General features: G+C 37.6%; 1 protein-coding gene across 8 annotated transcripts in view; it reads right to left on the minus strand.

Moving 5' to 3' along the window:
- Positions 1 to 14603, minus strand: part of LOC106868722 (uncharacterized) — a 169647-nt gene that overhangs the window by 124156 nt on the left and 30888 nt on the right. The window contains exon 1 of one of the 8 annotated variants that reach the window (XR_016244008.1): positions 9616 to 11442. The exons of 6 other annotated variants lie outside the window; for them this stretch is intronic. The gene's annotated coding sequence lies outside the window, so the exon portion shown is untranslated. Of the gene's footprint in view, positions 1 to 9615; positions 11443 to 14603 lie in introns of those variants that run through there. One more of the 8 variants, XM_052972424.2, reaches the window with a different exon arrangement.

The following is a 14603-nucleotide window of genomic DNA, read 5'->3' on the forward strand; positions in this document are numbered from 1 at the left end:
TTTGTACTACATCCCATGTTCTCCACATAAATGACAATCACCTTGAGAAACTATAAAAAACACTGGTGAAATAATAATTTCCTATACCACCAAGCCTGTGTAATATACAATCACAAGGAATATAGAAACTGTAATCTCCAAAACTGTGTCACGTGATAGCTTCTTTCATCCTCTCTTTTTAATTCATATATAAGCAAGCTTAGTTCACCATCATAATCATACAAAAGTGTTCCTACGGAGATGACATCAGGATCGCAAGGTCGTGAGTCAATTCCCGGCGACACGTTGTGTGCTTGAGCAAGACACTACACTTTATTTCACGTTGCTCCAGTCCACCCAGCTGGCAAAAATGAGTTCATCAAGCATACCTTTACACAAGAATTGCAAGCCTACCCAAAACACACAAAACCGTAGCTCCAAAACATGCTTGCAGCGGTTTTTTGATAACAGACACGAAATAAAACTAACAATTGTTTTAACAGCAACAAAGCTTATATCAGGCTGAGTAAAATGTAAGTAACGTTTTGAAACATGAAATTCATCACAATGCTGGAATTTTATTCATCAAACTAAGCACCATTACAATCAACACATTTTTGCCGATGAAATACAAGTTTGTTTATTCCGGTAACATAGAAATCTGGAGTTCTGGAGCTGATGGCCTCTTTGAATGCACTTTCAGCATCGGTTTGATTTTTGAACTCCTTCTCTCGCAGGAAGCCATCAAGGTGCTGGAAAAAAGTGGTAGTCGGTAGGAAAAAGGTCTGGGGGGATAAGCTGCGCGGGGAAGAACTTCGTAGCTAAGTTTCCGCAACCTCTGGAGTGTCATTAGTGATCGAGCATTGTCATGAAGAATGATTGATCCTCTTCTGTTGACCAGTCTGATACGGAGGAGTGGTAGTTTTTCGTTCATTTTGGCAATTTCATGGCAATATGTCTCTGCAGTAATGGTCTTTCCGAGTTTTAAGAAGTTATAGTGGATGAATCTAGCAGAACACCACCAAACAGTCACCATAACCTTCTTTTTGAAGAGCTTGGGTTTAGGGAAGGTTTTCGTTGCTTCACTTTGGTCTACCACTGCGAAGAACAATGTTTATTATTGTACAGAATCCACTTTTCATCGCAAGTTACAATACGGTCGAGAAATGGATCGGTCTGGTTACGGAGAAGAAGCGACGAGCGAATTTCACATCTGCACATTTTCTAATTTTCTTTCAAATCGTGTGGTACTCATTGAGCTTTTTTGATTTTCCGATCGCATGCAAATGGTTTCAGGCAGTTTGCTGGCTAGCTTGAGATTCTTTTGCTAGTTCTCGAGTAGTTTTACGTGGATCTTTCTCAATGACGGCCTTTATTTGACCATCATTGATGACACATGGGCATTCACTAAGCTCACGATTTTCAAGGTTCAGGTCTTCACTGCGAAATTGTTTAAACCATTTTCCAGCTGACCACTCACTGGTCATTTCCTTACCAAAAGTTTCGTTGCTTTTTTTTATTTTCCATACCGGGACACACAGAGGGGGACAAAATAGTAAAACATGTGGGACATAAAACATATAAAATAAAACAAAAATGTATGTTATAATGCATGAAAATATGAATGTGAAAAATGTAAACGGAACAACTCGCCCCACTTACGAGTGGCCTCATTTTCTGCCTTTTGAACGCTGATCCTTCTAAAAGATCAATTCCCGTCTCCTCTATCGTATGTTGTAATACCGGGGAGTGAGTTCCAGCTGCAGTCCACCTCCCAAAAACTAAATCCGACCTCAAACGCAAGTATTCTTTCCTCCTGCCTCTTATCAGGTACCACACACTTGTGATATCTCTCAAACCGCTGCAAGCAGCACACATCACTCAATATTTTCACAAACGCAATAAACAAAATAGTACAGTAGATTCGAACCGAACGTTTCGTTGATATTCACGAGTAGTTTCAGCTACTTTACGTCCTTTTTTGAAGTTGAATAGTGAAATTGCTCGAATATCGCGCTTTGACAATTCCATTTCAGATGATTGTAACAACGGTGAAATAATATCAAAAAAATGTTTTGAAATATTCATAACTCTGCAAAAATCCGGAACAAATTCTTCATGGTTCAAAACGTTGCTTACTTTTTAGTCAACCTGATAGCATTCCATCAACTAGTTCACCCGCTTAAGCACATATGTATCATCGAGTGAGAAAGCGATTGATATGCTTGATATCAAAAAACGAAACATCTTTCAAATCTTGTGCCGCTAATATTGAAGATGGAAAAAGTACATTAGATAATGGAGTTGTAGTATCCCCAATGACATACAATAGTCATGGCTGAAGTATGTATGTAGAATAATGTATGGAGGAAATTTGACAGCTATTTCTGGCAGGCGAGTAACAGTATACATGTACACTCATTCAGCTCATTGTCGAACATGCCGTGATTCGAACTTCAAAAGTCATAAGTCATGATTCAATAATTTTGTTGACATCCTATTCTTCTCAGATCAGCAAGGATAGCAAGACGATGCGCCTTGCAAAACAGGTATACATTTACGAATTTCTTAAACAATATTATGTGAAACATTAAATTACGTTTGCATGGAAGCATTAGTTTTGGCTAATGTTGAAATTCTGAATGCAAAATATATCAGCAACATAGCTGAACAAATATTGCTACCTTGAGTTATAGAAAGGTGCGTTATACAGAGATATTTATTAGGCTTAAACCATTGAATATATCAAGATTCCAGAAATTATCTATATCTATTGAATATACATAAAAATCATTGTGAATGAACTCACATATTCATTTATATTTTCGTACTCGACGACATTTTCACTGTAGAAAGAAACTGAAACTGCATAATCTTAATAGCTTCCGAAAATGGCTCGTATTCATCAAAGGTGAGGAAGATGTCTCATGCATGTTGAATAAGAGTTGAACTGTAGCACACCTATTGGTTTAGAAGTTCGCTTCGTAAACATGGGCTTCGAAGTTTGGTCTCACCGTATTGCAACATAGACAAATGTCTTCTATCATAACTATTAGCATTTGACTAACTTGGTGAGGGTTGTCAAGCGGTGCCTGCGCATATGTTTGTGTGCGTATGTATGTGTTCGAGTGTGCGCACGCGTGTGTCTGTGTGAATGGCTTTCCTGGTGATCATCAGCAATGACTCTAATGATCTGCTCTCTCTCTTTCCCTACTCCATGACATCTTCTAATCTGCAATGTCATCTTGCAAAGATTTGTGTATGGGCGTAGTGTTTAGTAGGAAGAAGGGAGTGTGTGTCTGTTCGAGCATATTTGCTGGTGTGTGTGAATGTGTGTTCTGGCGTATGTACTGGTGTGTGTGTGCTTGTGTGTATATGGTGCAGTTGGTTGTTCTATGAGGGATTGTATGCAAGTGTGTGCACAATTTTGTGAATATGCTTTTTTACTTCTTTGTGTGCACTCATGCATACATACACACCTCCTGACGTGCTGATGTGTGATATAGTGGGTTAGATGAGTGAATGAGAAAGTGACTGCATAGTTGTGTGAATCTGCTTTTGTATGTATGTATGTATGTATGTATGTGTGTGTGCGTGCGCGTGCGCGTGCGCGTGCGTGTATGTGCGTGCGCGCACTTATTTGTGTACGTTTTTCTGCGTGTCCAACTGTGTGTGTATCTGCATGTTTCTGTGAGTATTGTAGATGTGTGCTGAAATATTAGTAAATACGTCGTTCCTATTCTGTTGTCATTCTAAAATTTTTATTTATTATTTTCTTCCCCTTTTGTTCCCCAGTACACGTTTATTGGTGTGTAATACAATGTGTTGGGAGTGAGATGAGACCAAAAAACTTCGGCAATTTATAGAAGACCATTTGACAGCAGTCATACTATGCTATGTAGATGATATAACATTTTTGTTAAAGACTGCATCCACATAGTTCCTGAAAAGAAAGCCCTGGAGAACATTCAGCACGCAGGTAACATCATCTCCCAAAGTATCAAGGTAACGATAGACCACCCTACAATGCAACTCGCTGCCCTTGATCCTGAACTTTGGCTGTGAGACTATAGATAACAAAGTTCAGCACCATTCTTATTAGCAGCATTACTTACGATAGTGAAGAACATATGACCCTTGTGTGAACCCCATGGATTCAAGAAACGTGTACAAGATATTATGTACTGCATGCAGTGCTATGATTACAGCCAGAAAGACAGGCTCAGTGTGTACAGGAGGGCAACAAGCAATTAGATAATATTAAAAGTAAATATACTTAGAGAACTCGTCCTAGATACTGTGATAAACTTTGGAGTAGACTACAGAGAATTTGTAAAGACAAAGAAGAAAAACTTGTGGTACAACACAAGCAAATTTCAAAGGAGGATATTTGTAGAAACTACACCAAATAGGGATTTAGTCCGTAAATTTAGAAAGGCTGTTCGTTTCGCTAAACTCAATATTTAAGTTGTAGAGAAAGAAGGGCGGTCCGTTAGATTACAAATAAGTAAAACATGCTTTCGATAGGAATGCGTGTACAGATAGGAACTACTTGGATATACATTTTGCCCTAGGATTAACAGCAAAACTAGAAGTGTTATCTACCGTTTAAAATGTATGGAGAGTGAGAGTCAGAACTCCACTACGGCATACATCACTGAAATTTCAAAACGTTTGGCAGAGAGAATGAATGAGAATTGGCCTAAGTTCTATGGCAAAGAGAAATTTACTCTTTTAACATGCCAAAGATAAATACGGCACCATGCTGAACCAAGTATGTATTAAAATTCTGTGAGCACACTCGTATGGCACATCATTACAACAAATACGAGAGTGTATTCTCATAAAACAATCTATGCCATTACGAACCAAAAAGGACCATGAATAAATAAATTCTAAGAACCGCAACACCGCTGCCACTACCGACACACTATGTTGCACATTAATAAAGGCTGGCGGGGGGATCAAGTAAAAGAGGGAGAGGGGATACATAAAAGCAGTAGAATAACAGCAAAACGGAATATTTGCAAGTAATTCCAACATACATCCTAACAAAAGCACACACACACGCACGCACACACACACACACACAAAAAAGCACACACGTGCGCGCATGCATACACATTTAAATATACACTCACTTAATCAACCGACTACACCAAACACGCACACACATATGCATACGTATACACGCATACACACATACACACAAATACGCACACAAACTAGAATGTACATACGCAGGAATGCATGCTCACGCACACACATGAACACATACACAAACGCACACACACTCGCTCTCCCTTCCTCTCCCCACCTTCCATTTAAGACTATACACATACACTGATAGATCATGATTGGATCACAAGCAGATTCGAAGATGACGTGTAGTAGAGAGAGAGAGAGAGAGAGAGAGAGAGAGAGAGAGAGAGCGGGAGAGAGAGAGACAGAGAGAGAGGGAGAGAGAGCGAGAGAGAGAGAGAGAGAGAGAGAGAGAGAGAGAGAGAGAGAGAGATGGGGCAAGTCATTAAAACGATTGCTGATGACCGATAACCAATTGAATAATAATAAGAAAGTGAAAAGGAACCAGTGTGTATGTGTGTTTAATTATTGAGTGATAACCCTCCCAAGCTTAGAACAAATTTTGTCACAGCTCACGAATTCACATCAAGATTCATAAAAAACAAATACAAAAGCAATCTTTATTATTATTACTATTATTATTATTATTGTTATTATCATTATTATCGTTATTATTATTATTATTATTATTATTATTATTATTATTATTATTATTATTATTGTTATTATTAAGTGAGAAAGCAGTGCATGCCATCAAAATGGCACTGGAGTACAAATATACGAAGCCCAGTATACCCAAAACGACTACCCGTCTGATAAGGGTACACCAGTGACATGCATCACAACCATATGTGCGCGAAATGGTGATCTCATATCAAAATAAACTGTGCATGACCTTGCTGCTAGTGCTCAGTTAGAATTTTCTTCAGCTCGAGTAGTTTGTCAGGTCTCTGAATAAGGGTTGTTTAAGGATGTTGAACGAAACACCCATGTTTCCAAAGGTGAATTATCCAAGCCCCAAAGAATTCCTTTCAACACATGGTTATCATGCTCCCCTGCTACTGACGCTTTTGATCAGAGATGTACATATCGTCAGCCACTAAGGGCATGCTCAACTGGTGAAGGTCAAACAACTGACAAGCAAATCTGTGGTATTAAGCATAATATTTGCTGTAGCCCATCTTTTATATCAAGACAAATTATATACATGATAACACTTCCAATCAGTTAAGATCAGAAACTATGAGGGCCATGGCTGGTACTGCATCCCGGCATTTATTATTATTATTATTATTATTATTATTATTATTATTATTATTATTATTATTATTATTATTATCATTGGTTGGTTCAGGTTCGGTCTTATTCCCGGTAGGATTTGTATGGACAGCGGGTTTCTAGCTATAACCTTAGGTATCCACAAGTTTTCAGCAGTCTTTCAAGTGCTTAGAACCCTTCTGATAATCCTTGCTATTCCTAAGAGACAAACTTTCTGTAGGAGTTTGACAGGGCCTTCTTCTTCTTCTTCTTCTTCTTCTTCTTCTTCTTCTTCTTCTTCTTCTTCTTCTTCTTCTTCTTCTTCTTCTTCTTCTTATTATTATTATTATTATTATTATTATTATTATTATTATTAGTAATAGTAGTAGTAGTAGTAGTAGTGGTAGTATCATTATTATTTAAGACGTCACAAAATATCTAATATCGTGATGTTATTGGTTGAAGTTACTGTGTCTACCAGGGGTTTGTACTGTCTGTGAAGTCATAATAAATACCTCAGACAGACACTACTTTACGCAATGTGCGTGTAGTTCCTAGTAATGCTGATTCTTACAATCCAGCTAGATTGTAGGGAGTTCCTAATGTTTCCAGATGTTTCTTCAAGCTTTGTGGTATTGAACCCAATGCTCCGATGACAACAGGGACAACCTTTATGTTTGACTCTCGTAGCCGCCATATCTTGGCGATCTCATTCTCAGGTCTCTATATTTTTTAATCTTTTTTCTTTCTTTCATGAGAACATGTTGATCTCCTAGCACAGCCTCGTTGATTATTAGGTACTCTTGTTTCTCCCACCTAATAGTTATTGTATCTGGCCTTCGGTGCTCGTCCAGTTTTATGCATGTAGAATAGTGGGAGAATAATATTAGAAAATAAAAGAATACTAGATGTAGTCATAAAGTAGAGATCAGGAATGTTCTTATTATCCAAGATATAAGTACTGGTAGATTGAGAGATGTTAATACAAATAGGATGATGCCAAGTTAAAATCGTTGAAGATTAAATGTAAATTCATGTTAACCTGATTAGATGGGTTTTAAACTTTTAAACTATAAACACTAATATGCGAACAAAAAGGCAAACACACACACACACATACACATACACACACATGTATGTATGTATGTATGCATGTATGTATGTATGTATGTATGTATGTATGTATGTATGTATGTATGTATACAATGAGCTTTTTCAATAACTGTATATCAAGTCCACTCACAAGGCATTAATAGGCCCGAGGGTATAGTGGAGGACATGCAATGGAACTGAAACCGGAACCATGTAGTTGTGAAGCAAATTACGGAGCGCATAGCCATGATATGTGCGCGCGCGCGTACGTGGTAAGTAGTCTGCTTCCCAGACATTGTCCCATGTTCAATCTCATTGCATGTCTTCCGCTATAGCCTCGGGCCGATTAATGTCTTGTGAGTAGATTTGATAGAAGGGCATTGAAAGAAGTTCGTCATGTATATATATATATATATATATATAGTTTTAGGGAAAATTTAAGGCTCAATTTAATTTTAATTTTTTATAAATTGATTTTAATTGAGTTTTTTACCTGTAATTTTGGATCTTGTCCCTAATATTATTATTATTATTATTATTATTATTATTATTATTATTATTATTATTATTATATATATATATATATAAATTATAATTTAGGCTATCTAAGTCATACCACCACGCTGGAAATAGCAGTCAAAACTTGACTCTAAAACCACATTAAATGTTCATATATCACCAGGAGAGAAGACGAAGCGACAAAATAAACTAGCAAAAATTACTGAATAATTCTCGATCCCGGATTTCTGGCTCTACATATGAAATGCACCGCCTTCATCAGTGGACGATACTCAGAAAAGCACATAAATACAAATATATATATATATATATATATATATATATATATATATATATATATATATATATATATATATATATATATTATTTAAAAGAGTTCTCACCCTGTCTGTTTTTTATGTTTTATTTATATTCTTATAAAATTAATGTGGGATATAAAATATGGAATATATAATATAAATACTAAAATTATTCCAAACACAGATGTCCTTGCATCTGCAGGCATCAACTCAAATTAAAGCTATGCTTTTGAGGAAGGAAATGAGATTGTGTGGCCATATTGCTCGAATGGCAGATTAACGCATACTGAAACTGCTGTATTATGGTGAGCTTGCAGAGGGGAAATGCTATCGGCGTAAACCTAAACAAAAAAAGGTTTAAGGACGGCATAAGAACTACTATGAAGTCACTTGGAATGGATCCAGAGGACATAGAATCCCTTGCTTCGGATCGAGTTGGATGGCGAACAAAAGTGTGGAGTGGAGTGAAAGCATTTGAAGATGCCAGGATAATACAAATAAGACTCAAAAGAGATCTAAGGAAGAATGTAACAATCGAGAAGATAAAAGACAATGACCTTTTTGTGTGCACAATTTGTGACAGACCATGCCTTCCTCTTGCTGGCCTCAAATCTCATCTGCGAACCTATGGAAAACGAACCTCCACCCACTATTCTGCCTATATGTCTGTGCACACCTTTGAATGCAGTGTATACCAGAAGGTTTGCAAATCTAACAGGGGTCTCAAAAGACATTTTAAGATCCACAAAGATGAGAACTTATCTGCAGCTCTTGGTGGTTCAAATCGGATGTGCAATCTGTGTGGGTGTCTTTTCAGAAGATTGTCTTGTTTAAAAAGTCACATCAGATGCCATGATGGTGGTAAGGTGTAGGCACAGGAGGTGGTCAAACTCTGCATAAGGAGTAGACAACCACCATATATATAGATCTACACACACGCACGCACGCACACACACACACACGCACACACACACACAAACACACACGCACACACACACACACATACACACACACACACACACACACACACACACACACATATATATATATATAGGGCACAGAAAATGTGTCAAAAGCCAGCTGGAGGAGGTGTCTTCCTGGGGCTACAAGCTACAGTAGCTTCCACCCTTAGCGGTTAGCCACATTTAAGTGGCAAATATACTTCACACACACACACACACACACACACACACACACACACACACACACACACACACACACACACACACACACACACACATATATATATATATATACATATATGGAATAATTACTGTGAAGCATTGTGTAGAATATATTGTATAACGATCGTGGATAAGGCCAAAACAATGCAAAGTAAATGCAAGGTAAATCACAAGAAAACGAATATGTGAATTAATGTACTTACCTTGTATTCAATATTTCGGGGTTATTACCCCATTTTCAAGAAATTGATGGTTGTTGCCGATGTGCGTGTGTGTGAGCGTGTGTGGAGTGGACATGCGCAGAAGGGTGTTGCTGTAGCAACCAGCTAGCTTCCTGTAATTCCTGCCTATTATTGATTTTGGGTTTCTTTTGGTGTATGAGGGTGACCTCAGATATTCTAAGGTTGCCCCTGTTCCGCTGTGTTGCCTTGATGTGCACTGTGAACTCCCGGGTCTGGCATATTCGCAGATGTTTCTTCACGGAAGTGTCTGCCTGTGTGTGTTCCTTAGTGCGTACGTGCAGGTTTCTTGTCGTGCTTCGGATGTAGGTTGCCACAGATGATCTAATATACGACATAGGTCCTCTGGCACAATTCCGGGTCATTGATAGAGCAGTTCGACAATGTGCAATACTCAGAGTAGTGAGAGTGTTGTTCCTGGACAGAGCTTTTCTCAGGGAAGGGTCGGTGTGCATTATCTCTATGTCGAGTCCTTCCCTGTGGACTGCGTGTTGTATCGCTGCAGTAGTTCTGTCGTCAAAGGATGGTAGCTTTAGGAGGTACGTGCCAGAGTTGTGAGTATGCTGGTTCTTCCGGGGTTTATTGACCTTGATGTCCTTCAAGCGCCGTTGTTTAGCTAAAGATGGTGGGTAGCCATTCAGTGTTAGATCTCTGAGGAAGTGTTTGGTGTAGACGGTTTTGTCGGTCACGTTGCTGCAATTGTTGCTTATACGTGCAATCTTGTTTCTTACGTATGCGGCTTTGGTCAATAACACCGACATAAACATCAGATTCGAAACTGAACATCCAGACGAATTCGGAACTCTCTCTCTACTGGACTTCCAACTCAAGATCACAGAGCAAGGCTCCATATTTACCAAATTCTATAGAAAAGTCGCTAATAGAAAACTTTTCATCATCTACCAATCAGCCTTGCCCACCAGAGTCAAAGCTGCATACGTGAGAAACGTATATATATATGGGGGAGAATTCACAAAAAAAAAAAAGATGAAGAGAGGTGGTGTAGACAACAAACAGATGTATTAGTATAACGCTCGTGTAGTGAAAACGTCTTTAAAGTTTCGAGTCTACGCTCTTCCACAGAAAGGAACACAGATAGAAACAAGGAGAGAAAAAAACGAATGTGTAGTGGCTATCGATCTACATATACAGAGAGAGAGAGAGAGAGAGAGAGAGAGAGAGAGAGAGAGAGAGAGAGAGAGAGAGAGAGAGTTTAAGGGATGGTTATGTTGATTAAATGTACGAATAACTGAGGAAGTGAAAAATTAGAAATCTTACTCGTCTCGAATTGCAGTATCTGACCGTACACCACTCAGAAGCACATATAAGGTGACGTAATAAATTTTTTATGAACTAACTCTTCAGTTTTGTTTTTTGTGTTTTGTCTCTGATGTCGCTAAAAATGAAAATCAATGAAAGCAAAAATGAATTGTAGTATATTATTTCTGTTCAAAGTGTTTGTCTTTAGTTGAATAAGGATGTTCGCAAATAGGAAATACAAGACAAAATCAGGTCCTCACCACCCGATTAATAAAGGAATAAAGGTTTGGACGCATGGTAATCATAGGTCTGTCCAAACAGAAGGTGCCCGTCATAATAAGCATCTCTAGTTAACATTCAGATTTAGAGAGAAGTGTTGATATTGACAAATCAATTATAAAGGAAAACATACCATAAGCTTGGTGTAACATTTGTAATATATTTAAATGCATAAACAGAAAATATGGATCTTAAGTTTTATGATAGATGTAAATAGGTATAAAGTACCATGTAGTCCAGTAAACAGGTAATAAAAAGGCAGCTGTTATTAGGACTGCGTGAAATATTTGCAGACGTCTGAAACTTTTCGTCGTTAGAGCTTTGAAGTTAAAAGAAATTCGATTACGAAGAAACACGTTTTTCAAAATTGATTAAATGCACCGGAACAGACACTGCAACAACAAATTGCAGTTATATTCAGATACAAAAAAAAAAAAAAATTAAAATTGCTTTTTCTTTACACGGAGCGAAAAGGAAAATCGCAATAACCTTTGACAAATTTTTAATTCTCCAGTTGACCAACTGGTTTAGTGTAAAGCCCTTAAAAACACGTGCGCGTACACACACACACGCACACACGCACACAGAAACACACGAATGCTATGCTAATATACACAATAGACTGACAATAATTTCGATATTTCGAACAGAAGGCCTTCCTCTGACTACATGTACATCTATCTATCTATCTATCTATCTATCTATCTATCTATCTATCTATCTATCTATCTATCTATCCATAAAAAATTTAGATTCAAGGTGAATATGGTACTTAAGTTTAGGCATCAGAATTAAGTATGGTATTATCCATACAATTCCAAAATAAGGTAATTAAAATCAAAATAAGCAACTTGGATCTCCAAAGTTAATGCAGTACGATCGTTTCATGCGACTCAATTTATTTAAGGATTGTGAACATTACCTCAAATATAAAATGCAGAGCAATCCTCAGCTGCACAAGGTTATAGAAATTTACTGAAATTTCATTACAACAGAAGGACATATTTTTGAAACTACATTTAAACTCTATCTATCTATCTATCTATCTATCTATCTATCTATCTATCTATCTATCTATCTATCTATCTATCTGTCTGTCTGTCTGTCTGTCTGTCTGTCTGTCTGTCTGTCTATCTCTGTGTGTATGTGTGTGTGTGTATGTGTGTTTGTGTGTAGGAGAATTTGTTTTGGGGTTTGAAAATGCAACTGAATTTGAAGTAGTTGTTTTTAAACAGATTTATTTCAAACTCACCCAAAACAAATTGTCCAGTATTTTTCCTGCGTGGGAATATACTTCTTTCCATATATATATATATATATATATATATATATATATATATATATATATATATATATATATATATATATATATATAATATAAATGTCATGTGGCGATGCTGGGTAGATATCGACTTTTACACCTTTTTACAATGTAGAATTTATCTCCACAGTAACTGTAGTGAATTTGCCGTTTAGCAGTTGAAATATGTCACAAACATATTTTAAGTAACCTAAACTTTGCTTATACATAAACACTGCTTGGCACTGATGTTACGCTAACACACACACACACACACACACACACACACACACACACCACTCACACAGAAATGTGACAACATGGGCAAGAGTCACTTACAGTGACCTTAGATCTACCTGGCCTTTTTATATTTGCAGCTCTATTGCGTGCATGCTTGTTTGCCTGCTTGAGTGCGTGCTTGTGTGCGCGCTAGCGTGCGTGCTTGCGTGTGTGTATGGTTTGTGTGTGTGTGTGTGTGTGTGTGTGTGTGTGTGTGTGTGTGTTATCATAACGCAGTAAAGATAATTATGGGCGGTTAGCATTCTACCATATGATGATTCACAGATGGTGGTAGATTTTACGTGGTCATTTGACGAGCTAGAATCAATCAATCGATCAATCCCTTTGTGTAGTCTTTTGAAAAAGAATGAGAAGGGGAGGGAGAAAATTGCGATGACAGAAACAATACCACCAATGGAAAGAGAATCAACATCTCGCTATGTATTTTCATAGTTAAAATTAGGTAAGTTAAATAGCGAAGTTGTCGAATAGAGTAACACCGTGTCCGATACACCTTCGATGTGTGTAAATTTAAGGTGATAAAATAGGCCTTAAATTGCACACACATTAGAATATACAGTTGAATAGCGGCAAGCAAAGTTGAATAAAAAAAAAAAAAGCAAGCAATTACAGCATGAAGGATACATGTTGGTCATGGATAAACATACAAACGCTGTTAACTTCATGTAAGCTTCTATTGTTTAAGGAAAAATTTTCGTCGCACAAATATCCGCTAAGTGACTGATGCGGTGGAGACACGTCTGTGATGAGGTCGTAGTTGTGAGGAAGATTTTGACACCAAATAATGAATTTTTAAGTGAAACTAAGAAATTTCCTCTGTGTTTGAATAGATAACGCTTTAATTGTTTCAGTTATGCTTCAAAACGCGACTTCAAATGAAAATAGTTGACTGGCATTTACTCAAGCGAATCACAATGAATAAACAATTAATTTGAACCTGTATTGTAAATACTCAATATCATTAATATTAGGATGACATTTCATTGCAAATATTGCAATAATGCTAGGATACTATAACCGTTTTACATAACCTTCAGTTAGCTTTAGTAGCTGCATTTTAATTCATAAGCTTTCTATTACAATAAACCCTGTACTATATGCAATTAAAAAAAACAATACAAGACCAGAAATCAAAGGTGATCAAATAAGTCGTACAATTAGTATATAGTTTAATCAGGGTCATATTTAGATACGCAGAAACATACACACACACACATATACGCACTCACGGGCTCACAAACATAAACACACACACACAAGAATGCACACACACACACGAGAGAGAGGAATGGAGGTAGTATGCTCCGTTGGATTTGTAACATCAGAGTGCATTATCAACAAAGTTCAGCTGTGTTTAGAGAAAGGTTAGGCACAAGTGGAATTAGACGTAGCATGCAGGAGAGGAGAATGCGTTGGTTTGGACAAGTGATGTGTATGAGTAAGGCAGCTGTATACAGAAGTGCCCGTCACTGAATGTAGATGGTATCTGTGGAAGAGGGAGGTTCAGGAACCCAATCATGGAAGTCGGACGTTGAACGATGATGATGATGATGATGATATGAGTGTGTGTGTGTGTGTGTGTGTGTGTGTGTGTGTGTGTGTGTGTATGAATGTAATCATTTATATATATATGTATATATATTATTTTATTGTAGTATATTGCCACTTAAGTGTGGCTGACCCCTAGGGGTGGATGTTACTGTTGCTTTTAGCCCCAGGAGGACATCTCCTCCAGCTGGCTTATCGACACACGACTGTGTCCTGTTTGCCAAGGGAGTTATCCCTCTCACCTCGGCCAGCAGCACGAACGTAT

This window comes from Octopus bimaculoides, chromosome 13 (genome assembly GCF_046866305.1).
Source record: "Octopus bimaculoides isolate indiv1 chromosome 13, ASM4686630v1, whole genome shotgun sequence".
Classification (NCBI taxonomy): domain Eukaryota; kingdom Metazoa; phylum Mollusca; class Cephalopoda; order Octopoda; family Octopodidae; genus Octopus; species Octopus bimaculoides.